Source organism: Aotus nancymaae, unplaced genomic scaffold (genome assembly GCF_030222135.1).
Source record: "Aotus nancymaae isolate 86718 unplaced genomic scaffold, 86718_ANA_hifiasm-v0.15.2.pri h1tg000019l, whole genome shotgun sequence".
In the NCBI taxonomy this organism is placed as follows: domain Eukaryota; kingdom Metazoa; phylum Chordata; class Mammalia; order Primates; family Aotidae; genus Aotus; species Aotus nancymaae.
In genome coordinates, this window is record NW_026988431.1 from 24,088,274 (window position 1) to 24,116,148 (window position 27,875).

At 41.0% G+C, this 27,875-nt stretch overlaps 1 pseudogene; it reads left to right on the top strand.

The window, feature by feature from the left end:
- Nucleotides 1-12,973: 12,973 nt before the first annotated feature.
- On the top strand, nt 12,974-26,748 carry LOC105727037 (chromodomain Y-like protein; annotated as a pseudogene).
- The last annotated feature ends 1,127 nt before the right edge of the window (nt 26,749-27,875 follow it).

Sequence of the window (27,875 nt, forward strand, 5' to 3'; positions counted from 1 at the left end):
TTCCTGCCTCAGTCTCCTGAGTAACTGGGATTACAGACACACACCACCATGCCTAGGTAATTTTTTGTATTTTTAGTAGAGACAAGGTTTCACCATGTTGGCCAGGATGGACTTGATCTCCTGACCTCATGATCCACCCGCCTCGGCCTCCCAAAGTGCTGGGATTACAGGCATGAACCATAGCGCCGGATTCCAGTGGACAGACTCTTAACCACTCCTCTACACCATATGCTTCATAGCACATGGACAACTATGTAAATAGTGAGGCCATTTCTACCCACCAGTTTATTTAATGAGCTTGGGATGGGGGTTCCATGTTTCTCCCGGAGTAAAAGTATCTTCCTGCATTAAGTGTGATCCCTTTGTTTAAAGATCCTACTGTTTAAATGCTACAAGCCCTAATGCTAGTTTACCTGCTGAAAGAAAGATCTCTTCCAATGTTGTGGTAGAAATGACAATGTAGGCTTCTAAAAGAAGTGTAGATGTCCAGCAGTCTGGCCTCCAACACAACAAAATCCTAAGGGACTATTCAGGGCACTTTTAACTATATTCAATTTTCACCTTAATCTCAATTACCACTTGAGATGTGCAGGGTGCTAGTACTTGCCAATGAGACATAAAGAAAAGTCTGCTGGGGGACTCCTGGAAAAGCCATGACTTTCCTCATAAAGGGAAACAGGTACAGCTCTAGCCAGACCTTTCTCTCCTTGCCTTGAATGCAGGTATGATGGATAGAGCATTGGAGCAACCACGAGAGAAAATAACCGAGACGTGAAGAAAACAGTCAAGACGCTGTCCCTGACATCATTGACCAGTCAGCAACTGCCCACTGCCAAACCTACTGCCATGTGAAAAATAAAGACCTCAAAATCTTTAAGTTTCTGGGGTCATGTTTTTTGTGGTTTTTTGTTTGTGTTTTAGGTGGGGTCTCACTCTATCGCCCTGGCTGGAATGCAGTGTCGTGATCTTGGCTCACTGCAGCCTCGATCTCCTGGGCCTAAGTAATTCTCCTGCCTCAGCCTCCCCAGTAGCTGGGGACCACAGGCATGCTCCACCACACCCAGCTAATTTTTGTATTTTTTGTAGAGATGGGTTTTCCCCATGTGGTACAGGCTGGTCTCAAACATCTGGACTCAAGCAATCAGCCCACCTCAGCTTCCCAAAGTTCTGGGATTACAGGCATTAGCTACCACACCTAGCCCACATTTTCTTTTATTTTAGCCAAAACATTCTTTTATAGATATACCTACTGGAATGGCACTTATCATTCAACTAGACAAAGAAAAATTAATTATGTATAGCATATAGGTCAGAGCATACAGCATACAGAGATATGGATCTCTGTATCTAGCATATAGATATAGATAGATCTGTATTATAATTATATTTCCATTTACAAACTGAAATGTGCAAGATATTTTCTCCGTATTCTCTACAATTCACCTAAATTTTTAATTGAGGCCTTATTTTGCCAGGCAGTGGAAACTTAATTTCATCAATTTGGGTAGGTCTTCTCTTGTGTCGGGGAATTGGGGGAAGGTGGGCTTCACTGGGTCAGGATACTGGTGGAAGCAGGCATCTAGTCTCAGCCATTATCCTTCCACACTAATATCTCTGGAGACGTATTTGTTATCTGGCCTCTCATTTCTGACTGTGGGATCCTTTGAGGCCAGCCCTTTCGGTGACTTCCAGGAACTTCTTTGATACATAGGGAACCATCTGCAGTTCCCATGCCATTCAGGGTGATGACGAAAAGCGAGAAAGGATGATGGCCCACCCGGGAGCAACATGAAGCCAAGTGAACTTCCCCAACCCAGGGAAGCAGTGACTGAATGTATATCCTCGGGAACCCATGCTTCTCCCATGGATCTTTGCAACCCTCAGGTCAGGAGATCCCCTTGTGAACCGCCTCCACCAAGGCCTTTAGTCTGACACATGGAGCTACATGGAATCTCAGCATTGCAGACACTAGGCATGCATGGAGACCCAGGAGCCTTAGATACTTGGGCTTTCTGGGCTTCCTGGCAAAAGCAGCTACAGTTGTGGCAAAGCAGGAGGTTAGACCTCTGTACCCCTAGGAAAGAGCTTGAATCCAGGGGGCAGAGCAGCAACAATCTGCAGGCCCCACTTCCACCACACCCTGCAGGATAAGTCCCACTAGCTTGGAATTCCAGCCAGTCACCAGTAGTGGTATTGCACCTCCCTAAGAAGGAGCTCCTGGGGGGAGGGGTGGGTTGCCATCTTTGCTGTTTGGGTAACTCAGCCATTCCAGCCTTGGGAGAGTCCAGGCTGTCCAGAGGCAGAAGGGATTCCCCCAGCGTAGCACAGCTGCTCTATGAAAACATGGCCAGACTGCTTTTTAAAGTGGGTCCCTGATCCTGTTCCTTCTCACTAGACAGGGTCTCCCAACTTGGGGTCTCCAGTCACCCCCTCCAGTGTTCTCCAGCCAACAGAGTTTTGAAAAACTCCTGGTATGAAGCTCCCAGAGGGAGGGGGCAAGCCCCCACCTTTGCTGTTTGGGTGACTTAGCCATTCCAGCCTTTGGGCTTTGGAGAGTCCAAGCCAACCAGAGATGGAAGTGGTACCCAGCACAGCACAGCAGCTCTATGAAAATGTGTCCAGACTTCTATTTTAAGCAGATTCCCAACACCATTTCTCCTCACTGGATGATACTTCCCAACTGGGGTCTCCAGCCACCTCCTACAGGTGCGTTCAGCACGGCATCAGGTCTGTATCTCCTAAGATGGAGCAACCAGAGAGAGGAACAGGCTGCCATCTTTGCTGTTTCACAGCCTTCACTGGTGATACCTCCAGGAACTGGAAAATCTGAGGGGACTAGGGGCTGGAAAGGACTCCTGGCACATTACAGCAGCCCTATAGAAAAGCAACCAGACTGTTATGTGGGTGTCTGTTTACATATCTCTTCAACAGGTAGGTCCTCCAGGCCTGGGCCTCTAGCCACTCCCCACCAGAACTATCAAGCCAGTAGCAACTCAGAAACTCCCCAAACAGAGCTTCTAAGGACAACTGAAAGCTTCTCTGATACTGCCTCTGTGGTAGAACTGTTCTTGCTACCCTTGGACTAACAAAGAAGCAAAGACCCTAAGTGCATTATCCACATGTCCAACAAGCTGCAGTCAACCCAAGGAAAGGAGGCCAGTCCAGCTCCCCTGGGTCCCACACAACCCCACTGCTCATGATCAGACAGGTAACCCCTGGCTTGGGTGCATGGCACAGATCTTCCATCCTGTGCTGATTGCACTGAGCTATTGCTGACCCACATCTCTCTGGGTAGAGCCCCCAGAAGATAAGCAAAGTGGTGGGGCAGCCAGCCAGCTGATGTGGAGCCCAGGTGGTTTGCTGTGGGAGTGTCTGTAGTGGAGCATGGCCAGGAATGGCCATCCTTCTAGGCTCAAATTGCTCCCATAAGAGACTTTAGTCCTAGGGGAACTATTGGACCTGATCTCTGCAGACTGATCTTACACATCAGATGGAGCTGATCTGACCTGAGCACTCCTTGGTCTGTTCACCACTCCCAGGGCCCCAGCCTGAACACACATGCTTACAGGGAAGTCTTGGTGCCCTGGGGGCCAAAAACATAGCTTCTGTGCTGGCAGACTGTGGAGAACTTGCTGTGCAGCACCAGCAAGGCAGCCCCTATGGCCATGCAAGTCCACATGTTCTCTCCCCATACTGGAACTTCCCCTGAGTCCATGGTTACTCCCCACATCACTTTGTTGGTGCATGTCTGCATGGGCAGGTTTTGCTTTAGTTGCCCCACCAGCATACAGGTGTGCAGTACCCCCAACCCTCCACTGACCACCACTGTAGACAGAGCCTTGGTGGGTACCAAGCCAGCAAGCCCCACCACTGCCCATACCCTGTCCTTGTGCTAACACTGTGCAGAGAACAGGGGATCCTCCCACACCCTGAGCTATCACTCCTGTTTGCAGGGCACAGAGAAGGCACCCAGACCTGTGCCAGCCAGTACCCTACCCCAAGCCAACACTACCTCCAGTGCAACAGCACACATGGTCCACAGCTGCCTTGCCTCCTCCACTGTGGTAAACGCCTCCAGGGAGACAGGCACCCCCACATCCACTAGCACTCTGCTAAAGCTGCTGCACCTCAGCCCACCCCCAAGCAGAGTGGACTCCAAACCTTGAGGAGCCAGATAACAAAGTTGGGACCCAATACAAGTCCCTCAGAGTTAGAGCACACAGTCCAGGAGTTAGGGGCTAACCAAAGGCCCCCTAAAATCTTCCAGAAATTAAGCCAGTTGGCTGAATACACCATATACCACAATCAAACCCTCAAAGTCATCAAATAGGATAAAAGAAGAAAAGACCCATCCACAGGTCAGCAACCTCAAAGATTAAAGGTACATAAGCCCTCACAGATGAGAAAGAATCAGCACAAGAATGCTGAAAACTGAAAAAGCCAGAGTGTCTTCTTTCCTCCAAATGATCTCATCATCTCTTCAGCAAGGATTTGGAACTGGGCTGAGGCTGAGATGGCTGAAATGACAGAAGTAGAATTCAGAATGTAAATAGTTATAAGTCATTCAGCTGCAGGACTACATTGAAACCCAATGCAAGGAAGCTAAAAATTATGATAAAACATTGCAGGAGCTGACAAACAAAATAGCTAGTATAGAGAAGAATGTAACTGACCTGATAGACCTGAAAAACACACTACAAGAATTTCATAATGCAAGTATTAATAGCAGAATAGACCAAGTGGAGGCAAGAATCTCAGAGCATGAAGACTAGCTTTCTGAAATAAGACAGCCAGACAAGAGTAGAGAAAAAATAATGAAAAGGAATGAACAAAACTTCTGAGAAATATGGGATTATGTAAATAGACCAAATCTATAACTTATTGGTATACCTGAAAGAGATGGGAAGAATAGAACCAACTTGGAAAACATATTTCAGAATATCATCCACGAGAACTTCTCCATCCTAACTAGAGAGGGCAACATGCAAATTCAGGAAATCTAGAGAACCCAGTAAGATACTTCATGAGAAGATTATCTCCAAGACTCATAATCATCAGATTCTCCAAGGTTGAAATGAAAGAAAAAATATTAAAAGAAGCTAGAGAGCAAGGCCAGGACACCTACAAGACGAAGCCCATCAGACTAACAACAGACCTCTCGGCTAAAACCCTACAAGCCAGAAGAGATCAGCAACCAACAGTCAACATTCTTAAAGTAACTTCCAACCTGGAATTTCATATCTGGCCAAACTAAGCTTCATAGCAAAGGAGAAATAAGATCTTTTTCAGACAAGCAAATGCTGAGGGACTTTGTTACCACCAGACTTGCCTTACAAGAGCTTCTGAAGGAAACACTAAATATGAAGAGGAAAGACTTTTATCAGCTATTACAAAAACACACTGAAGTACACAGACTAGTGACACTACAAAGCAACCACATAAACAAGTGTGCAAAATAACCAGCTAGCATCATAACAGGATTAAATCCACACATATCAATATTAACTTTAAACGTGAATGGGCTAACTACCCCAATTAAAAGGCATAGAGTGACAAACTGGACAAAGAACCAAGATCCATTGATATGCTGTCTTCAAGAGATCCATCTCACATGTGATGAAACACATAGGTTCAAAATAAGGAGAAAAATCTACCAAGCAAATGGAAAACAGAAAAAAAAAAGAGCAGGGTTTGCAATCCTAGTTTTTGACAAAACAAATTTAAACCAACAAAGATCAAAAGAGACAAGGGCATTACATAATGGTAAAGGGTTCAATTTAACAAGAAGACCTAACTGGCCTAAATATATATGCACCCAACACAAGAACACTAGATTTATAAAGCAAGTTCTTAAAGACTTCCAAAGAGAATTAGATTTCCACACAATAATAGGGGGAGATTTTAACACCCCACTGACATAGATCATCAAGACAGAAAATTAACAAATATATGCAGGATCTGAACTCAGTGCAGAATCAAATGAACCTGATAGATGTCTACAGAACTCTCCACCCAAAAACAACAGAATATACATTCTTCTAATTACCACGTAGCACCCACTCTAAAATCAATCACATAATTGGAAGTACAATGCTCCTCAGCAAATGCAAAATAACGGAAATTATAACAGTCTCTTGGACCACAGCAGAATTAAATTAGAAATAAAGACTAAGAAATTCACTGAAAATTATTCAATTACATGGAAATTGAATAACCTGCTCCTGAATGACTTTTCAATAATGAAATTAAGGCAGAAATCCAGAAGTTCTTTGAAACAAATGAGAACAAAGATACAACATTCCAGAATCTATGGGACACAGCTAAGGTGGTGTTAAGAGGGAAATTTATGGCACTAAATGCCCATATCAAAAAGTTAGAAAGATCTCAAGTTAACAACTTAACATCACAACTAAAATATCTAGAGAAACAAGAGCAAATTCCAAAGCTAGCAGAAAACAAGAAATAACCAAAATCAGAGCTGAACTGAAGGAGACTGAGACATGAAAAACTATTAAAAAGATCAATGAATCCAGGAGCTGGTTTAGAAAATAATAATAATAATAAACTATACTGCTAAATGTGATTCATCACATAAACAGACCTAAAGACAAAAACCACATAACTATCTCAATAGATAGACTAATAAAGAAGAAGAAGACAGAATATCCAAATAAACACAATCAGAAACAACAAGGGGGATATTAGCACTGACCCCACAGAAATACAAACAACCATCAGAGAATATTATGAACACCTTTATTCATATAAACTAAAAAACTAAAAGAAGTGGATACATTCCTGGACTCTTATACTCTCCCAAGATTGAACCAGAAAGAAATTGAGTCCCTGAACAGATCAGTAATGAGCTCTGAAATTGAGGCAGTAAATAGCTTACCAACCACAAAAAGCCCAAGACTAGACAGATTCACAGCTGAACTCTTCCAAATGTACAAAGGAGAGCTGGTGCCATTCCTACTGAAACTATTGCCAGAAATTGAGGAGGAGGGACTTCTCCCTAACTTATTTCATGAGGCCAGCATCATCTTGATATAAAATCCTGGCAGGTTTTATACAACAAAAAAGAAAACTTCAGGCCAATATCCTTGATGAACAGCAATGCAAAAATCCTAAGCTAAAATCCTAAAAATACTGGCAAACTGAATCCAGCAGTACATCAAAAAGCTTATCCACCACGATCAAGTAGGCTTTATTCCCAGGATGCAAGGTGACTCAACATATGCAAATCAATAAATGTGATTCATCACATAAACAGACCTAAAGACAAAAACCACATAATTATCTCAATAGATGCAGAAAAGGCTTTTGACAAAATTCAACATTCATTCATGTTAAAAGCTCTCAATAAACTAAGTATTGAAGGAATATATCTCAAAATAATAAAAGTCATATATGACAAACCCACAACCAACATCATACTGAATGAGCAAAAGCTACAGGCATTCCCTTTGAAAACCAGCACAAGGCAGGGATGCCCCCTCTTAACACTCCTATCCAACACAGTATTGGAAGGATTGGCCAGGGCAGTCAGGCAAGATAAAGAAATAAAGGGCATCCAAATATGAGGAGAGAAAGTCAAACTATCCCTGCAGACAGCATGCTCCTATATCTAGAAAACCTCATAGTCTCTGCCGAAAAGCTCCTTAAGCTGATAAACTGCAGCAAAGTCTCATGATACAAAACCAATGTGCAAAAATCACTAGCATTCTTATATATCAACAACAGCCAGTCAAGAGCCAAATCAGGAACGAACTCCCATTTACAACAGCCACAAAAAGAATAAAATATCTAGGAATACAGCTGACTAGAGAAGTGAAATATCTCTATGAAGAGAACTACAAACCATTGCACAAAAAAATAGAGATTATGGCCAGAGGCAGTGGCTCATGCCTATAATCCCAAAACTTCGGGAGGCTGAGGTGGGTGGATCACCTGTCAGGAGTTCGTGACCAGCCTGACCAACATGGTGAAACCCCATCTCTACTAAAAATACAAAAAATTAGCTGGGTGTGGTGGCAGGTGCCTGTAATCTCAGCTACTCAGGAGACTGAGGCAGGAGAATCACTTGAACTTGGGAGGCAGAGGTTGCAGTGAGCCAAGATTCCACCACCATTGTACTCTAGCCTGGGCAACAAGAGAGACACTCCATTTCAAAAAAAGAAAAAAGAAAAGAAAAGAAAAAAGAAATAGAGGTGACACAAACAAATGGAGAAACATTCTATGCTCATGGATAGAATCAATATCATTAAAATGGCCATACTGCCCAAAGCAATTAATAGATTTAATTCCATTCCTTCAAACTACCATTGAGATTCTTCACAGAACTAGAAAAAACTATTTAAAATTCATATGTAACCAAAAAAAAAAAAAAAGCCCAAATAGCCAAGGCAATCCTAAGCAAAAAGAACAAAGAATGGAGGCATCACACTACCCAACTTCAAACTATACTATTAGGTTATGGTAACCAAAACAGCATAGTACTGGTACAAAAACAGACATACAAACCAATGGAGCAGAAAAGAGAACCCAGAAATAAGACTGCAAACCTACATCTTTGACATACCTGACAAAAACAAGCAATGGGGAAAGGATTCCCTATTCAATAAATGGCGCTGGGATAACTGGCTAGCCATATGCAGAAGATTGAAACTGGACCCCTTCCTTACACCCTATATGAAAATTAACTTAAGATAGATTAAAGACTTAAATGTAAAACCCAAAATTATAAAAACCCTGGAAGACAACCTAGGCAATACCATTCAGGACATAGGCATGAGCAAAGATTTCATGACAAAGATACCAAAGCAGTTGTAACAAAAGCAAAAATTGACAAATGAGATCTAATTAAACTAAAAAACTTCTGCACAGCAAACAAAACTATCAACAGAATAAACAGATAACCTATGGGATGGAAGAAAATTTTTGCAAACTATACATCTGACAAAGGTCTAATACCCATCATCTGTAAGGAACTTAAACAAATTTACAAGAAAAAAATGAACGACCTCATTAATAAGTGGGCAAAGGACATGATCAGACACTTTTCAAAAGAAGACATATATGTGGCCAACAATCATATGAAAAAAGCTCAACATCACTGATCATTAGAGAAATGCAAATCAAAACCACAATAAGATACCATCTAACACCAGTCAAAATGACTACTAATAAATAGTCAAAAAAAAAATAACAGATGTTGGCAACATTGTGGAGAAAAAGGAATACTTATCCACTGTTGGTGGGAGTGTAAATGAGATCAATCATTGTGGAAGACAGTGTGGCGATTCCTCAAAGACCTAAAGACGGAAATACTATTCAACCCAACAATTCCATTACTGGGTATATACTCAAAGGAATATAAATCATTCTATTATAAAGACACCAGCCATTCTAATTGGTATGAGACGGTATCTCATTGAAGTTTTGATTTGCATTTCTCTAATAACCAGAGATGATGAGCTTTTTTTCATGTGTTTGTTGGTCACATAAATGTCTTCTTCTAAGAAGTGTATGTTCATATCCTTCACCTACTTTTTGATGTTTTTTTTTCTTGTAAATTTACTTAAGTTCCTTGTAGATTCTGGATATTAGACCTTTGTCAGATGGATAGATTTCAAAAATGTTCTACTATTCTGTAGGCTGCCTGTTCACTCTGATGATAGTTTCTTTTTCTGAGCAGAAGCTCTTTAGTTTAATTAGATCCTATTTGTAAATTTTGGCTTTTGTTGCAATTGCTTTTGGTGTTTTAGTCATGAAGTCTTTGCCCATGAAGTCTATGTCCTGAATGGTATTGCCTAGGTTTTCTTCTAGGGTTTTTATATGTATGTTTATTGCAGCACTACTTACAATAGCAAAGACTTGGAACCAACTCAAATGCCCACCAAGGATAGACTGGATAAAGAAAATGTGGCACATATATGCCATGGAATACTATGCAGCCATAAAAAGGGATGAGTTCATGTCCTTTGCGGTGACATGGATGAAGCTGGAAACCATCATCCTCAGCAAATTAACAAAAAGGAGCAGAAAACCAAATACCACATGTTCTCACTCATAAGTGGGAGTTGAACAATGAGAAGACATGGACATAGGGAGGGGACCATCACACACCAGGGCCTGTTGTGGAGTGGGGGGTAAATGGAGGGATAACATTAGGACAAATACCTAATGCATGCAGGGCTTAAAACCTAGATAACAGGCACATGTATACCTTCGTACCAAACCTGTACATTCAGCATATGTATCCCAGAACTTAAAGTAAAATAAAATACAATAAAAAAGACACCTGCATGCATATGTTCATTGCAGCACTATCTGCAATTGCAAAGACATAAAATCGACCTAAATGTTCATCAATGATAGACTGGATAAAGAAAATGTGGTACATATATACCATGAAAAAGTATGCAGCCATAAAAAAGAACAAGATCATGTTCTTTGCAGGAACACGGATTGAGCTGAAGGCCATTATCCTTAGCAAATTAACACAGGAACAAACAACCAAATACCACATGCTCTCACTTATAAATGGGAGCTAAATGATGAGAACACATGGACACATAGTAGGTAACAATACACACTGGGGAACACTGGAGGGTGGAAGGTGGGAGGAGGGAGAGGAACAGGAAAAATAATGAGTACTAGGCTTGATACCTGGGTGATGAAATAATCTGTACAACAAACCCCCATGACACAAGTTTACCTGTGTAGCATACCTGCACATGTATCCCTAAACTTAAAACAAAAGTTAAAAAAAAAAAGCAAAAACAGAAGAAAGATGTCTGAGTAGGCATCAGACATTACAGTCATTTTGATGGCAGTGGAATTACATTTTATGAATAAAAGAATGCCTAAGGGGATCAAATAACTTACTAAATAAGGCAAGCAAAGTATGATTCATGTGAATATATAAATATTCATAAAAATTGCTGCATCTTGTGCAACCTCTGCCTGGGGATGAATTTTGTTGATTTGTATTTCTGATCTTCCAGTTAAAATTTCTACTCATTCTGATTTCTAAAACCTGCTCGAAGATAACACATTCGTTACCCACAAACTCAGATCTCACATTTCTGTATAATTGGGCATCACATAACCAGATTAGAGTTCCAGTTACATCTGTCAATTCAACGACCATTAAGCCATCTTCTTTGCATTTTCTAATACAGGATGATTAACTTGAAAGGAGCATCCATTTTTTAAAGGCAAATATTCTACCTTTTTGGTTACAGAAGGAAATTCCAAGCCAGTGATTTTTTTTTTCAGAATAATTTTTTTCAAGGGTATGAAACATTAAGACTACTTCACGCTTAACATTTGTTATTTTAATAAGAGCTCTAATTAAATACAAAGACCACCCCCTTCTGCTTTATGTTGGACCTTTACATTTCTTTTACCTGGCAGTAGTTTGCATGCTTACTAGTAGTTTATCATCTGTGTTTGTCTCTTTAACTACACTGTCCTCAAAGGCTAGACCAATGCCTACCACACAGGAAGACCACAAAACAAATCTGTGGCCTGTCTGATTAGCCAACCCCATTGGTTCTACCTCATTGGTCCCTCCCTGTCCCATCTCCCTGACAGCATGCTAGTCAGTGTCTTATCAGCTCACACCCCCTTCCTCACAGACTGCTCGCCTCCAGTCTCTGCCCCACGCAAGCTATTCTGCACACTTCTGGTGAACCCACCTTGCTAAAATCCCTTGTCCATTACCTTGCAGTTCTCAAAAACCTTGACTGGATTCCTGTTGCTCACTGAAAGAGGTTGAGCATGGCAGTTAAAAGTGGGAATTCTGGAATCAGACTGCTGGATGTCAAATGTTGGCTTCCACATTAATAGTTGTGTGACATGGCAAGTGTTACACAAAAGTAGTATCACCAATGTTAGAATCAAGTCCAAACTCCTTAGTCTTATCCAAGGCATTCTACCATCTGATCTTAGGGAGTATGTTCAATTTTATCTTTTTTCTCTCCTACCTGGTCCCCTACCTGTGAGGCATCTCCTGAGGCTGATAGGTCTATACACAGTTTTCCTATTTCCAGACTCTTGGGACCTACTGGAATGTCTTGCTACTGCTTGTTGCTTACATTGTTTATAACATTTTCATCCTTCAAAGAACAGCTCAAGTCTCCCTAAAGACTTCCCTGATGGGATCAGGCCCTACTGGTCTCGCCTACAGCTCTTAGGAATCCCATCCTATATTTTCCAGTTAAGGAAGTAAGTACTTCCCGAGGCAACTCTGATTTTTTACATATACATTATTTTTAAACCTTAGACAGTTGAACTCAGTTCATAACACACTATCATTGTTGGTTTATGGAAGAGCCCTTATTTTATTTTCTTGTATTTTATTATTTATTTTATTTAAAAATGTCTTCCTTTTACTCCCCATTTCTCAATCCTGGTATCTGGTCGGTATTACGTGCTTTATTTCATCTTTCTTGTTACTTTTCCCTGAACTTTATGCTTTTAAGACTCACTCATTTGGATAGCTGGATATACGGCTCTAGTTCGTTCCTTGCAACAGCTGAGCAACATTTCATGCTTTTTGCTTGGACTGCATTTTATTTCTTCATTCTCTCATTGAAGGGCACGAAGCTTGTTTCAAGTTTGTTTTTTTATGAAAAATACTGGGATGAAAATCTTTGCTTAGCTCTCAATTTGTGTGCCTGTTCATACTTTTATTCAAAATATATTTATATGGTGCCAGTCTATGCTAGATACAAGTAGGTAGGTACAGGGAATACAGCATGGCTGGGAATAGACAAAATTCTTTCCCTTAGTTTAGTATGGAAAGAAAATAAATAGACAATAAACATATAATGCTAGGTTATAATAAGTGCAAAGAAGAAAATAAATCAAGATGAGAGAACAGAGAGCAGTGGAGGATGCTGTTTCAAACACAGTGGTCAGGAAAAGTCTCTCTGAGAATGTGTGATAACATTTGAATAGGGACATGAATGAAGTTAGAGAGTGGGCCATGCTGTTATCTGGAAAAGGAGCATCCCAGGCAGAGCGTATGGCAAGTGCAAGCCGTGCTCCAGAACTAGCAGTGGGTGAGACTAAAGTAGAGTGAGTGAGGGGAGGTTGCAGGGAAGCACGGGAGAGATGAGACCACAGGAATAGGCTGGAGCCAAATCAGATAGGGTTCCCAGGCCATGTAAAGACTGAGGCTTCCATTCTGAGTGAAGTAGGAAGGCTTTCGAGGAAAAGAATGACAATACCTGACTTTTTAAAAAGATCCCTCTGGCAGCTGAGTGGAGAACAGATGACAGGAGAGTAAGGATGAGAGGGGGAATCCAGTTAGGAGACCACACAGGGGTCCTGAGCAGAGATGGTGATGCCTGGACTGAGTGGTGGTGGTGGAGGTGGGAGAAGGGTAGAAATACTGCAACATGTTTGAAAGTAGAGCCAATGAGATTTGTTAATGAATTGGATGTGGGGAATGGGAGGAAGAGAAGCATCAGGGGTGACCCCAAGAGTTCTGACTCGAGCAGCTGGGAAGATAAAGTTGTACCATCTACTCAGAGGAAGACAGCAGGTAGAACAGGTTTCAGGGGAAAAACCAATGATTTGGTTTTAACATTTTAAGTTTGAAATGCTTATCAGACATCCAAGTAGAGCTGTCAAGAGGGTAGTTCTGGAATTTGGAATTAAGATCTGTGCTGGACGTAAAACTAGAAACTTGCCCTGGTGCAAAGCCAAGCTTATGTAGAGAATGAGTGTAGATTGACAAGAGAACAAGTAAGGGACTGAGCCTTGGAGCAAGGCAACACATGGAGTCTGGAAAGGGATTGAGGAACCAGCAAAGGAAAGTGAGAAGCAGATGTCATGAGACAGAAGACTCGAGCAAGAGAGAAGCATCCCTGGGGCAGGGAAGAAAGGGCTTCAAGACAGAGGAAACTACCTATCATGTCCAGTGGTGTTGATGGGCCCAGTAAGAGGAAGAATTACAGGCAATTCTTTGGAGGCATTTTGCTGTAAAGGGGAGCATAAATCTGAAGCAAAACATAAAGGGGAATGATAAAAGAGGGATGTTTTCTTGCCCTGTTTCTTCCCTTTTCCTCCTCTCCCTTCTCTGCTTTACCTTCCTGCCCCTCTCCCTCATTCTCCTCCTCCTCCTATGCGGGGACTGCATGGCATGCTGATGTGAATGAGCCAAAAGGGCGGGAGAAATTAACAATCAGGAAACAGTGGTGACGGTCTAGGAATATGGTTTGTGAGGAGAGAGATAGAAAGGGTTAGTGTCAGGAAGGGAGGAAGGCTGAGGATACAGGCACACTTACTGGTAGATTGGTAGATTTGGCGATGAGAATGTGGGGAAATATTTTGCTGTTTGCTTCCATATTCTCAGTTCAATAATAAGTGAGGTCAACAGCTGAATGTGAGAAAGAAAGAGAAGGTACGAGAAGAGAGAAGTTGAGAAGGAGAATGATGGACTTGAGAAATATGGTAAGATTACCAGAAGCCCTGAAGATCAGTTTGATTCATACGCCAGGAAGGGCAGGGGTGTGGGAGTTTGTGTAGGGCCTACACATAGAAGAGGATTTTTGAGATCATAGGGTCTGCACTTAGGCAAATCCACCAAACATTGCTAATTGCTCTCCAGAATGGCCTCGCTGGTGATGTATGGGGTTTCCACCTCTCTAAATTCTTATAGGCACTTTACGAAATCCAGGTTTGGTTTTTTTTTTCCCCCATACTTTTCAGGTAAAGTTGTGCTTCCCTATATACTTTTCATTTCTCTGATTATTAAAATCAAGCATCTCTTCCCACACTTGTCAGCCTTTTCTCTTTCCCCTTCTGTGAAATGCTTATTTACATCCATCCTAATTTGTATTACCCTGAAAGCAGGTCTCAGACACAGACTTGGGTGCAGGTCGTTTATTCAGAAGCACAAGCCAGGGAGTAAGGACAGCTAGACAAGGAAAGGAGAAAACCCACTAACGGGTAAGTTATGGGCAGATAATAACCAGGGCTCAGTCCTGCCGGGGACCCTCTGAGGACCTGTGTTGAACACTCCTCAGAACTATCCTATCAGGATATGGGAAACTAGGCTGTTTATATGCTACTCGCTGGTCCTCATTGGTTGAGAGCTGCCCCTGGTGAGATTCAGCCATTAGCTTGTCCAATTTGCACTGCACCTAAATTGAGCAAGTTCCCACAGTACCTGAAAAAGCCTTGAGGCTGGGAAAGAGAGAGGCTCCCACACAGGTGGGAAGCAGCGTGCACGCTGGGAACCATCGACCATAGCTGCAGTGGAACTCAAAGATGGGCCAGGAATGTGAGCAGGGCATCGGCAGGATCTCCTACAATAGCCTCATCCTTTTCTTTTCTTATCCACTCGCAGGAATTTTCTGTATATTCTAGTTATTATTTCTTTGTCAGTTGTTACCACTTTGTCACTTTCAAATCTATCATATGCCTGGTAACTGTGTGGTAACAGAAATCTTTCATTTCGGTGTCATTAACTCCATTGATTGTCTTCCTTGTGGTTTGTACTTTCTGGCACTTTGGTACTTTCTTTTCCATTCCAGTGTCACCAAGAAAAAAAAAATTCTATGTTTGTTTCTAATAGATGTATGGCTTTGCCTTCCATGTTTACACTTTTACTCTACCTAAAATTTATTTTTGTTTATAGAAAAGGGTGGGCATCTACTCTGAGTTTTTCCCATATAATGAACCAGTATTCTAGAAACTACAGATGAATTCATCTTCCCTGTACCAGGCTATGATGCTGCATACATATTCCAAGTTCCCATGGACATATGGGTCTGTTTCTAGATTCTACCCATTTGTCATTCATTCAGTTCTTCAACCTATTCCTTATATTGGCAATTGCAATTTTTATATCTAGTACCTTTGATTGGCTGTCCTTCAAACCACTTATTCTTGTTTCATATTTGCAATGTCTTATTTGGGATTAAGATTCCTGTTCATATCTGTCAATAGGTCTGTTTCTTCTGCTGTAGGTTGTTCTGTTTGTGGTTATTCTTTCAAAGTAATTGCTTTTCTTAAATTGTCCCAAGATTTTTTTACAGTGGTCTCATTGTCAGTCCTTTGAAACCATCAACCACCTCTGCTCATGAGGCTAACTGGGGAAAGTGGCAAAAGCCCATGGCCAGATGGGTGTGGGGAATGGGTGAGATATCTTTCTACTGAAGCTTCATGAGACCACATTTTCCCCCTGGTTCTCCTCAAGACATTTCCCCCTCCCTCCATTTCACGTGTCAATATGCTCCTGGGATAGCCACCCTGCTGACCAATAGTGGCAGTCCTCAGCCCAGCCAGGCTCTCCCTTTTTCTGTTGTCCCTTACTACCCTACATCCTACTCCCACTCCAGACTTTTTACTTCTTAACAGGACATCCCAAGATCCTTTATTCATTACTCAGACGACATGACCTTCAAACTCCTGATCATTCTCCAATGGGCACATTTTAATTTGTCATTGTCTTTCTGAAGATGTAGTGCTCAGATCCAAATACAATGCTCTGAGTGTTCATATGAAAACATTTTACCAGGTAAATATCAAGGTTGTAAAGATTCTTTCTGTTTCCTTTATTTCAGCCAGGAAATTTTCAGTGAAATATTTTAATTGTTAAGTCAATCATAAGAAATCATACGATATGAAAAAATTATCTTAGCAAGGGAGAATGAGATTGTTATAATCACATAATGTATTATAGTGAGAAAAGAGCTGATAGAGATGAGATGATTAAAAGAACAATATTAAGCAGTCTCCTTAGGTATGTGCATCGTTTAGCTACACCTGGGACTAAGAAATTACAAGACTAAAGAGATTAAGGAGAAGACACAGTGAAATGTAAATAAAAGAACAAAGGATCTGTGTATATGCATGGAGAAAAGGAAAATTCTGGAGCCTGAGAGAGTCAAGAAAGAATTAAATACAGAAATATATTTAAGCCCCAGAAAAAAAAATGGAAACATTCATGAAGTTTCCTCATTCATTTTTGAATACATTTTTTAAAATGAAAAAAAGAATGGATTATGTTTTTAAGTGAACAAAATTCATGATATAAATTGTTCATATATTGCTGCCTAGATTTTGCTGTCCAAAAATTACCTCTAAAACTATGAAATAGGGACATTTACATGTAAAACTATTTAAAAAAATGTCTGCAACTAAATCAGAGTGTTTTTTGGAAGATAAAACCAACTGGTTTTGAAATTTTAAAATATTTTTATTCTCAAGAATAGAATGAAAGATTTTATTAAGAAATGAAAAGAATTTTACTGCTAGTCAATTCACACTAATCCCTCTGTCAGATTCAAGTTTCAAAGATGTGGGGGCTTATATGTTTGTGGAATAAAGGAAGGAAGGAAAGAATGAAAAAATAAGATGAAACAAGGAAGATGGAGAGGAAAGCAGAAGTCAAAACTGATGAAGCACTGTCAGAATTAAGACCATCAGGGCCTTGTGAATTCCTTCAGTGGTGTCCCTATTGAATCATGGTGGGAAGGACAACTTACAGCTAAACACTTACAGGCTCTTACTCTATCCTTCTTTTATTCCTTTACTTTCTGGAGCTGAAAAAGAGCTGATTAATGTTTGCAACTACGTCAAATTGATGATGATGATGATAGTGACATTGGATATCACCCCTTTCCCTGCTCTTCTTTTTATCAGAAGTCCCTGAAAAAGTTATCTGATGTGTTCACCTCGTCTCTGTTCACTCCTGTACCTACTCCACTTCCTCTCCTTTCCTTGTTCCTTGAAGCCACTTCAACCAGGCACTTACCCTGGTCAAACCACCAGAACAGGGTACCCAGAGATCTCCACTTTGCTAAACCCCAACCAGTGACCAGATCTCAACCATAGATCTTTGCTTGTAAGCAGCATGTGATACAGCTCATTGTCTTCTTTTTGTTTTTGAGACGGAATCTCTCTCTGTTGCCAAGCTGGAGTGCAGTGGAGCTATCTGAGGTCACTGCAACCTCCGACTCCCTGGTTCAAGTGATTCTTCTGCTTCAGCCTCCAAACTAACTGGGATTACAGGCACATGCCACCATGCCCAGCTAATTTTTGTATGTTTAGTAGAGACCGGTTTTCACCATCTTGGCCAGGATGGTCTTGATCTCCTGACCTTGTGATCTGCCTGCCTCGGCCTCCCAAACTGCAGAGATTACAGCATGAGCCTCTGCATCCAGCCTGCTCATTGTCCTTTTTTAGAAGAACCTTAGAAATTCTTCTGGTTCCCAGAATTCCACACTTGCTGAGTGTCTGCTTCCTACTTCCCCCACTGCTCCTCTCAGGGCTACTTTGCTGATTCCTCCTGACCTTCCTGACCTCCCAGGTGTGCCCCAGGCCTCAGTCCTTAGCCTTCTTTTTGTATCAATATTCACTCCCATTCATACATCAACTTCCTAATTTTCATCTGACTGTAAATCTTCAATGAGTGTTAAAGATGAAAAATTATGCATGGTATATTAGATGAATAATTTCTGCCCACCAAGATATTCATGTCCTAGTCCCCAGAGCCTATGAGTACATACTTTACACAAAAGGGACTTTGGAGGTGTGATTAAGTTGAGGATCTTGAGAGGAGGTGATTATCCTGCATCATCTGGGTAGGCCCAATGTAATCACAGGGCCCCTGTAAGAGGGAAGCAGGAGGGCCAGAGTCAGCAAAGAAGGTATGAAGAGAGAGGCAGAGATCAGGGAGAGACTTGAAGATGCCTCAGTGCTGGCTTTGAAGATGGAAGAAGGGACCACAAGCTAAGGAATGTGAATGGCTTCTAGAAGCTATATAAAAAAACTAGGAAATAGATTCTCTCCTAGAGCCTCCAGAAGAAAAGCAGCTCTGCTGACACTTTGATTTGAGCCCTGGATGACCCATTTCAGACTTTTAACCTCCAGAACTATACACAATAAATTCATGTTTTCTTAAGCCACTTTGTATAATATGGTACAGCACCAATAGGAAAAACTTACACAGATACTAATAATTTGGTACACAACCAATAGGAAAAACTTATATACATATTAAAGTGTTTTGAAATAAAATATACCAATTTCTGCAAATTTCTTTGATATGCATCAAAAACACAAGGTAAGTTTACTACACAGAGGCATAAATAGATGGTTAGAAGCACGATTAAGCCATCAGAGCAAAATGTTCACAGTAGAATCTAGATTGGGGGTATACGGATGCTAACGTAAAATTCTTTCAACTTTTCTGTATGTTGCAAATTTAAAAAATAAAATGTTAGGGAAAGGGCTAGATAAATTATGAATTTTTCCAAAAGTTCAGTCATTTGGCTTCCTAAAAACAAAACATGTACTTTTCTCAGCAAAGGCCTTGAATTTTTCTAGAAATTTTATACTTTTAACATTGCCTGGTTCCCCTGATAACTAAATGCATGTATTTAGGAAGGGCTAAAACACAGCAAAGGTAATTAATTAGACCCCATGGAGACTGAAGGCTTAACCTTGACATCAGTAGTGACAAGCATAGTCAACTGGTCTACCTAGCCTGAGAAAAAAGTAGGAACCTTGTGGAATGCTGATATATAGATTTGCCAATGAATTAGCTCTATGACTTATCAAATCTGAACTACACGAGGTATTCTGAAAATTGATAACTATTCCATATTTTAATGGAAAAACACCAGGAAAAAAAAATTTGATGTAACTTTCATTCTTTCAAGAAGAATATATACCACTCACACCTTTATGAGAAAATTCTTATTTCCATAAGGAACACTATTGGGCAGTTAAGAAAACAGGCAGTTTCTAAGGGCCTTTTTCTTTATTAGGGAGTAAGATTAAAAGAAAATCTATGGATGTGATTTACTGGGCCAGAGGATGTAGGGAGAACTGGCTTCTTTGGAATTTTTTCTGATACAGGCTCAGGGGAATGGGTATGATTATAATGCATGAGCTGCTGTTTTCCATACTAAGCAATGCTTTTTCTTACTCGACATCTTTCTTTATCATCACTGCACAGTGAGGCTGGGCTCAGGCTTGTGGGTTTCTGCCTGAGAAGGCACATGCAGATAATTTAGAGTCAGATACTTGGCTTTTGAGATTCTAAGCAGGCCTTTGAAATTCATGAGAAAAGAACAAGGGTTTTAATTTTAAAAAGCTGGGCTTTCTACCACTTTGAGTTACAAAATTTTGGTTAGGGACTCAAAAACAAAGCTCTGAAGAAATCAGGGCATGCAGTATCAGCCATCACCACTGGCTCTCCACCTGGTTACATGATAGAACCATCTGGGGACGTTTCCTAAAAATGCCATTGCCTGGGCTGGGTCTAGACCAGTTGAATGGAAATCCCTTACTGTGGGGCCTCAGTGTTGGTATTTTTAAAGTCTCCCCCAATACCCACACACTAGGTGATTCTAATAGGTACTCAGAGTTGAGAACCACAGCCCAACCCAACAGAATAGAAACTCAATAGATAACCATGCAGACTTGCCTGCTCTTTGAAACTAGGTCAGAGGTACTTGAATTATCAAGGTAGAGTCAGATTAGAGCTCCAGGCTTATATGTTGCTGTTGGCCTCTGGGAAAGGGTCCTGCTCCCTGTCTCTATTGGAGGGTGATGGAATCTCAGATGGAGTTGGTTGGGGGGTACCTAAAAGTGAGAACATGTATGCCTTGTTACGGAACCAAACCTGGGTCCATTGGCCCAGCACAGTAAAGACAAATACCTGTACCAAGGTTTGCAGCAAGAAAAAGGAGGGCATTTATTTGCAGGATGCCAAGCAAGGAAAATCAGACAGCTATTGTGTGAGATCCTACTTCCCCGGTGGCTTATGAGCAAGGGTTTTTAAAGGCAGAGGAACATTTTTGGAAACAGAAGATACAGTTACGAAAAAAAAAATAGAAACTTGGGACCCCAAACTCACTACACCAAAGGGAAAGTTAAGCTTAGCAGCTGAGTTACCAATACTCTCTTCCTCTGGCTCCCAGATAGCTGTAATTTCACAACCCCATGTCATAGCCTCATTTCCTCTACCCCTCTTTCCACCTTTACTTCATTTTATGTAAAATGTAGATTTACCGAGTGTGAGACAATTCACCATTGACTTTTTCCTCTAGTCCCTCTTTTTACATGTAAAATGTAGATTTACTTAGGCTAATCAGAGCTTCACAAGAATGTAATCACCTGCCTCACTGCCTCCCTCTTTTCTTCCCCCTCCAGCTTGTGGTTTCCCTTTTGTGAACTGAAGTTCACAAAACCCCCTTTGGAAAAAACATCAATCACAGGAGCATCTGTGATCTATACTATTTCCCAGGCACATCCTCAGCTTTGGCCAAATAAACCTCTGATGGATGGAGACTTGCTTCAGTCACTTTTTGGTTTACATTTTGGTAACCACAAAGGGGCTTTCTGAGTGGAATTGGCTGTTGGCCTGTTGCAACTCTCCTACTGGGGCCCTGGTACCAGCTGGAGCTCTTTATTGCTTTGACCCATTAGATGATTTGCTGAAGTCTGAGAGCTTCTCCCTCCAGAGATCCCTGATCACCAAAAAATTTCCAGTTGAGATCTGAAGTTTATTCTGCTGCAGAACTCCTCTTCTGGGAGTTCTTACTCACTTCTCACAAGGAAGATGACTTTTCTGCTTCCATGATGGCAGAGAGCAGTTTTCAGTTTGGGCCCCATCTCCAGGTAAGGAGCTGGTTTGAGGTTTCATTTGGGGATTTAGTAGCTGAAGGTCAAGGCTTACTGTCAGTTGGCTATAACTTCTCCTTATGCTCAGAAATCTCAGTTATATGTAAATTGTGTGATTGCTTTTTTCTGTGTTTTTTCATATGTTTGTTTTGTTTCAGTCCATCTTCCATTAGATTTAACCAACCCCTGAGGCCCCCTCTAAAGTTGACTAAAACCCCTGCAGCTATAGAAAGTCAAGTTCCACCTCTAAAAACTCCAGCCACTTAAGAAAAATCAAAATTTGACTATCTGAAATGTTTCACATGATGTGACTACCTGTCCAGCCTCTCTCTCTCATTGTGCTATTAATTTAAAGATTTTAGAGATCTTATATTCTAAAGGATTAATGAAAAGATCAGATATTTTAAAGGATGCCTAATAGTTTCATGGCTAGCCTTAAAAATTCTCTTGACTAAATTAAGAGCAAAATCTGACTGAAAAGAGTTTTGGTGGTTAAAATTCCCACCGCAGCTTGGGTTTGCTTCCTGATTAGGGAATGACAATGGCCATTCTATCTTGTAGCCTAATCATTAAAATTCTGCACTTTCACCTCCACAGCCTGGGTTTGATTCCTGGTCAGGGAACCAGCCCATCTGGGTTTGATGTTTTTGTGGCTTTTGGGGTACCAATGTATGATTGATCTCTTCCCCTTCCAAGGACAGCTTTTGATTTCTTGTCTTCTGTAGTGGGGGACCCAAGGCTTTGGGGCCTTCATGTATAGACAATAAGCTGAAAAGCTAAGACCCTAGAAAATATGGCCTCAAAGAAATGTGAGTTAAACCCTGTTTATGGCTAGTGAAATTTTCCTTTCTCTTAGCTATTTTTGGGGTGATTCTGGATCTTGTAAAAACTCCCTGTCACCTCTTTGGAGACACATCATGCATGCATTTGTGATTATAACTTTGGTTAAGGCAACTGAGAGGGTGTCTTTGGTAAGGATGTTCTAAACCAAAAATATCAGCTGTTTGTCCCAGCTAAAAGCTGGTAATAAGAGATTTGAAAGGAATTTTAAAAAAATCCGAGTGGAGTTGGCTCACTCCAAATCTATGATTAGAAGTCAGCTTAATTAAAAGTTGATATCCAAGGTAGATTATATATGCATGGTCATTATGCTTTTTCTCTTTTTGGATTCTATTTTCCAGAATTTTTTAGTTGACTGAAACATTAAAAGAAAGTATGTGCTTGGTACTTCTGTTCACTTCCTTTCTTAAAAATTATTCCATTTACTTTTACTCCACCCTATTTCTCCTTCCTCTTTGCCATCTTCAGTCTCTTTTGGATTGTGTTACCTAATCTCTTTGGCTATTAGGGGTACTAGAAATCACTTTGTATTGTGAAAAAAAGACTTGGCCCTGAAGTATATAATAAATAGGGAATGGGCTGATCACAGAGTGAGCTGATTGGCTTGGGTTGGTCACTGGCCTCTGGGAAATGTCCTCATAGAGAGGAACGCTGTGGAAGCATAACCCTCCGATGGATTCACCTTGCCCACTGCCTAGACAGAGCCGATTTACCAAGACAGGGGAATTGTAAAATTGTAATGGAGAAAGAGTCATTCACACACAGCTGACTATGTGGGAAATCAGAGTTTTATTATTACTCAAATTAGCCTCCCCAAGCATTTGGGGATCAGAATTTTAAAAGATAATTTGGTGAGCAGGGGCTTGGGAAGTGGGGAGTGATGATTGGTCAGGTTGGAGATGGAATCATAGGGGGTTGAAATGAGTTTTTCTTGGTGTCTTCTGTTCCTGAGTGGGATGGCAGAACTGGTTGAGCCAGATTACAGGTCTGGGTGGTGTCACTGAGCCATGGAGTGCAGAGTCTGCAAAATATCTCTAGCACTGATCATAGATTTTACAACAGTGATGTTATCCACAGGACCAATTTGGGGAGGTTCAGACTCTTGAAACCAGAGGCTGCATGACCCTTAAACTGTAATTTCTACTCTTGTAGGTAATTTGTTAGCCCTTCCTAGGCAGACTGGTCCCCAGGCAAGAAGGGGGTCTTTTCTGGAAAGGATTACTATCAATTTTGTTTCAGAATCAAACCATGAACTGAATTCCTTCCCAAAGTTAGTTTGGCCTCTGCCCAGGAGTGAACAAGGGCAGCTTAAAGGTTAGAAGCAAGATGGAGCCGGTGTGGTCTGATTTCTTTCACTGTAATAATTTCCTCAGTTGTAATTTTGCAAAGACAGCTTCAACTTTCCAGTTTATGTATATTTGGATCAGGTTTACATTAATTAAAATGTTAATTCTTAGCAACTCTTATTTTTAGTGAAAAACCTAAGAGGTAGCATTTTTAATTACGTATCAGATGCAGAGCTCAGGACAAAAGACAGAGCTGCAGATGAGTTCTGGTCCTTCCCAGTGGAACCAGGGGGCGTGGCTGGGCCAGGGAGAACTCCACGTGTTATTAGGCCTTACTGTGGCCAATTTGTTTAGAGCCTATATTTTTTACGCAATGTATATAAGGAAAGTAAGATGAGTTTTGATTTAAAAAATTATAAGAAGTCATAGAAATGTGATTTTTGTTAAAGGGAAAGTAATTTTACATAGTTTAGAGAATTTTTATTTTTTTAATGAAAGGAGTAAAAACAGTGTCAGGTAAAGCTATATGAATATATAGAAAGGTGAAAAAGAATGTAAATTTTTGTCCTGAGGTACAATGATGGGACAAAACTGAAGGTTTAAGCAAGTTATAGAAAGTGTATGAAATTGATTTGTGAAAAGAATTCTGTGTGTGCTTAAATTGACTAAAATGTAAAAGGGATTATTTAGTTTTCTTATAAATTAAACATTAATATCAAAAGCACACTGATACTAGGGTCTGGGCCCCTGTGTCAGAATAACAGGATTTTATTTGTTTGTTTGTTTTTTGCTGGATTGATCCACTCTTTAACAAAAGATTGAAAAAGTTTTTAAAAGGCTTATGGAAATCTTACCTTATGGTCTAACTGGTTGAGATCGGACAGATTTGTTTATTTATAAGGTTTTGTGAAAAATTAGCTTTAAGTCATTGTTCTCCTAAGGTAGGAAATGGCTGCGATTCCTGATCTGAAGAGTTTTATCTTGGGTAGTACTGGCTTTCAATGATCAATTGTTTGGGTACACAGGATTTGGAAAAGGAGTAAACTGGATTGTGTTGGCTTCTGCCAACTAAAACAGGACAGGCTGAAAGAATTGTTGACAAAAGGAAAACTAAGAAGGGAAGACAGAGTATTTGATCTGATGAAAGGGCTATGACAGCAAGGATGACACTTAAGAACCAGAGCAGCATCTCGTGAACCGTGAGGAATACAGACACCATGTCAAAAAACAGAAAGAGAGCACACTGGCCAGAACAAATAGCACCTCTCTAAACAATGCTAGGAAACGAATCTCCAGATCTACCAACAGCAGCCTTGGTGAGACCTCTCCTAAGTCACTAGTGATTGGCAAACATCACGAGTCTAAAAACAGCCAGTGGTTTCTGCTACCCAGAAGGTCAGGAAAAACACAGCTCCATCTCTCTCTAGCTGGAAGAATATTGATCTAGCAAAGTCAAGGATCAAGAGCCCCATGAAGAGCAGGACCACAGTGGATAGCTTTCAGAACAAGAGACTCTAGAAATGGGACCCTGTTGAGCAAGGTCAGGAGGACATGGTGGTGCCTGAATTGCCAGTTGGAGCCATAGAATAGTGGCAGGAAAATCTCAAGCTGGAGCTTTATTAGGACCCTGTGCATAGAGCAGGACAGGATGGGAAGCAGGCCCTGAATACACTCGCTAGTGTCTCAGGTGTCTGGCCCCATGACTGCAGCCATGACCAGGGCCCTAGCTGTTAATGGGAAAGGTACATCTCTGTTTGTGGATGCATTAACAGCCAATGGAACAACCAACACGCAGACATCTGTTACAGGAGTGACGCCTGGGAGAAGAAAATGTATTGATGACAGAAAAGGCCAACCTTTGGCAGATGATTGCATTTCAGCATGAGGCAAACAGAAAGTGCCTGCAAATAGACATTGTCATCAGGAAGCAGGATGACTTCACCCATCTTGTTATATTCACAAAATCATCAGAGAATAACCCACTAAATCCCAAGGTAATAAAAGAACTCCAGGCCAGGCATGGCAACTCACTCCTGTAATCCCAGCACTTTGGGAGGCCGAGGCAGGCACATCACTTGAGGCCAGGAGTTTGAGATCAGCCTGGCCAACATGGTAAAAACCTGTCTCTACTAAAAATGCAAAAAATTAGCTGGGCATGGTGGCACACACTTGTAATCTTACCTGCTCAAGAGGCTGAGGCAGGAGAACCTGGGAGGCAGAGGTTGCAGTGAGCTAAAATGGTGCCACTGTACTCCAGCCTGGGCAACAGAGTGAGACTCTGTCTCAAAAAAAAAAAAAGCAGTCCAAAGTGCTATGAGCATAGCTGCTTCTGATGACAGCAAGCTTGTGCTGCTCAGTGCTGTTGGCAGCATCTTCTATTGTGCACTTGACTTTATTTTGTACAGCATTCAACAAATGACAGCAAAAGAGAAAGCACTAAAACAGCAGAAGCTATCAGAAACTTCGTGAATACATTCATATAGTTTCAGAAGCCTATAGTAATAGTCCATGGCCCAGCCATTGGGCTAGGAGAATCTATATTGCCTTTTTGCAATGTGGTCTGGACTAATGAAAAGTTTTGGTTTCCACCTCTCTCTGCTACCTTTGGACAGAAACCAGATGGCTGTTCTACCATTGTTTCCCAAGCTAATAGGAAGAGCATTTGCAAATGAGATGTTGCTCAGTGGGCAAAAGCTGACTGCAAAAAAGGCATGTGGCAAAGGTCTGGTAGCCCAGGTATTTTGGCCCGGGATCTTCACCCAGGAAGTTATTTTTTGAATTAAGGAGCTTGCTCATGTAATCCAGTTGTGCTTGAGGAATCCGAAGCCCTGTGTGCTGCAACATGAAGATGGAGTTGGAACAGGCCAACAAGAGGGAGTGCAAAGTGCTGAAGAAAATCTGGGGCTTGGCCCAACTGTGGGACTCCATGTTAAAGTGCTTGTAGAGGAAAATTGATGACTTTTGAATGTCAAGCGGCCTGCTGATGACACTAGGATGGGCTGAGCAGAAAACATCATTAATTTCCCTAATACATTCTTGCGCCTGAAATAAGCTCACCCATAGTTCACGCTTGGAAGCAGGACTGGAAATACCTAAGTTATTTATTAGCAAGAAGTTTTTAAGTACTGTAGCTTTAAAATAAATAATCACCAAGCTGCTTTGTCCACATGTCATTATTTTATACTTACATACACAGAAGTTTAAAAGTATAATGGTAAGTACTAGACTGCTCTTGGAAGCTCTAATTTTTGTTTTTGTTTTTGTTTTTTGACTAGTACAATATAAAAAAATGTAATTCTGTTTTATTAGTTTTGAATTGCAGAAAAGTCCAGAATAATGTTTGATAATGTTTTTCTCATCTTTTTCTTCTAGAGTACAGAATCTAAAGCGGTATCAGCAAGCCTCACTAATACAGAGATACAGAATGTTTAAGGCATTGCTTTTGTCTCCAAGAAAGTACAAATACTTCAGAGATGGGAAATTCTAATTAAAAAGTGAGACTTATCTTTTAAGATAAATATTTATGATTAAAAATCCACTAGGGGTCAGTGCCACGGCTCACACCTGTAATCCCAGCACTTTGGGAGGCTGAGGTGGGCAGATCACCTGAGGTCAAGAGTTCGAGACCAGCCTGACCAATAGGGAGAAACCCCATCTCTACTAAAAATATAAAATTAGTTGGGCATGGTGGGGCATCCCTGTAATCCCAGCTACTCAGGAGGCTGAGGCAGGAGAATCACTTGAACCCAGGAGACCGAGGTTATAGTGAGCCAAGATCACACCATTGTACTCCAGCCTGGGCAACAAGAGTGATACTCCATCTGAAAAAAAAGAAAAAAATCCACTGATGAGCACACCTTTAAACCAAGCATACACTTAGGATTCATGCTGAGATACCAATTGACTTCCCCTTCTTTTTAAAATATGGCCAGCTCTTACCCAGTTAGCATGAAGAAACCACTGTCTCTCTAAAAGAAAGCTTGTTTTGTAGTATTAGTGAATCACTGAATAGCTTAATCATGAATATCTAAGTCATAAGTTAGTCTTACCAAGCTTTAAATAGTTTTTCTGACCCTTTTAAAAAAACTACAA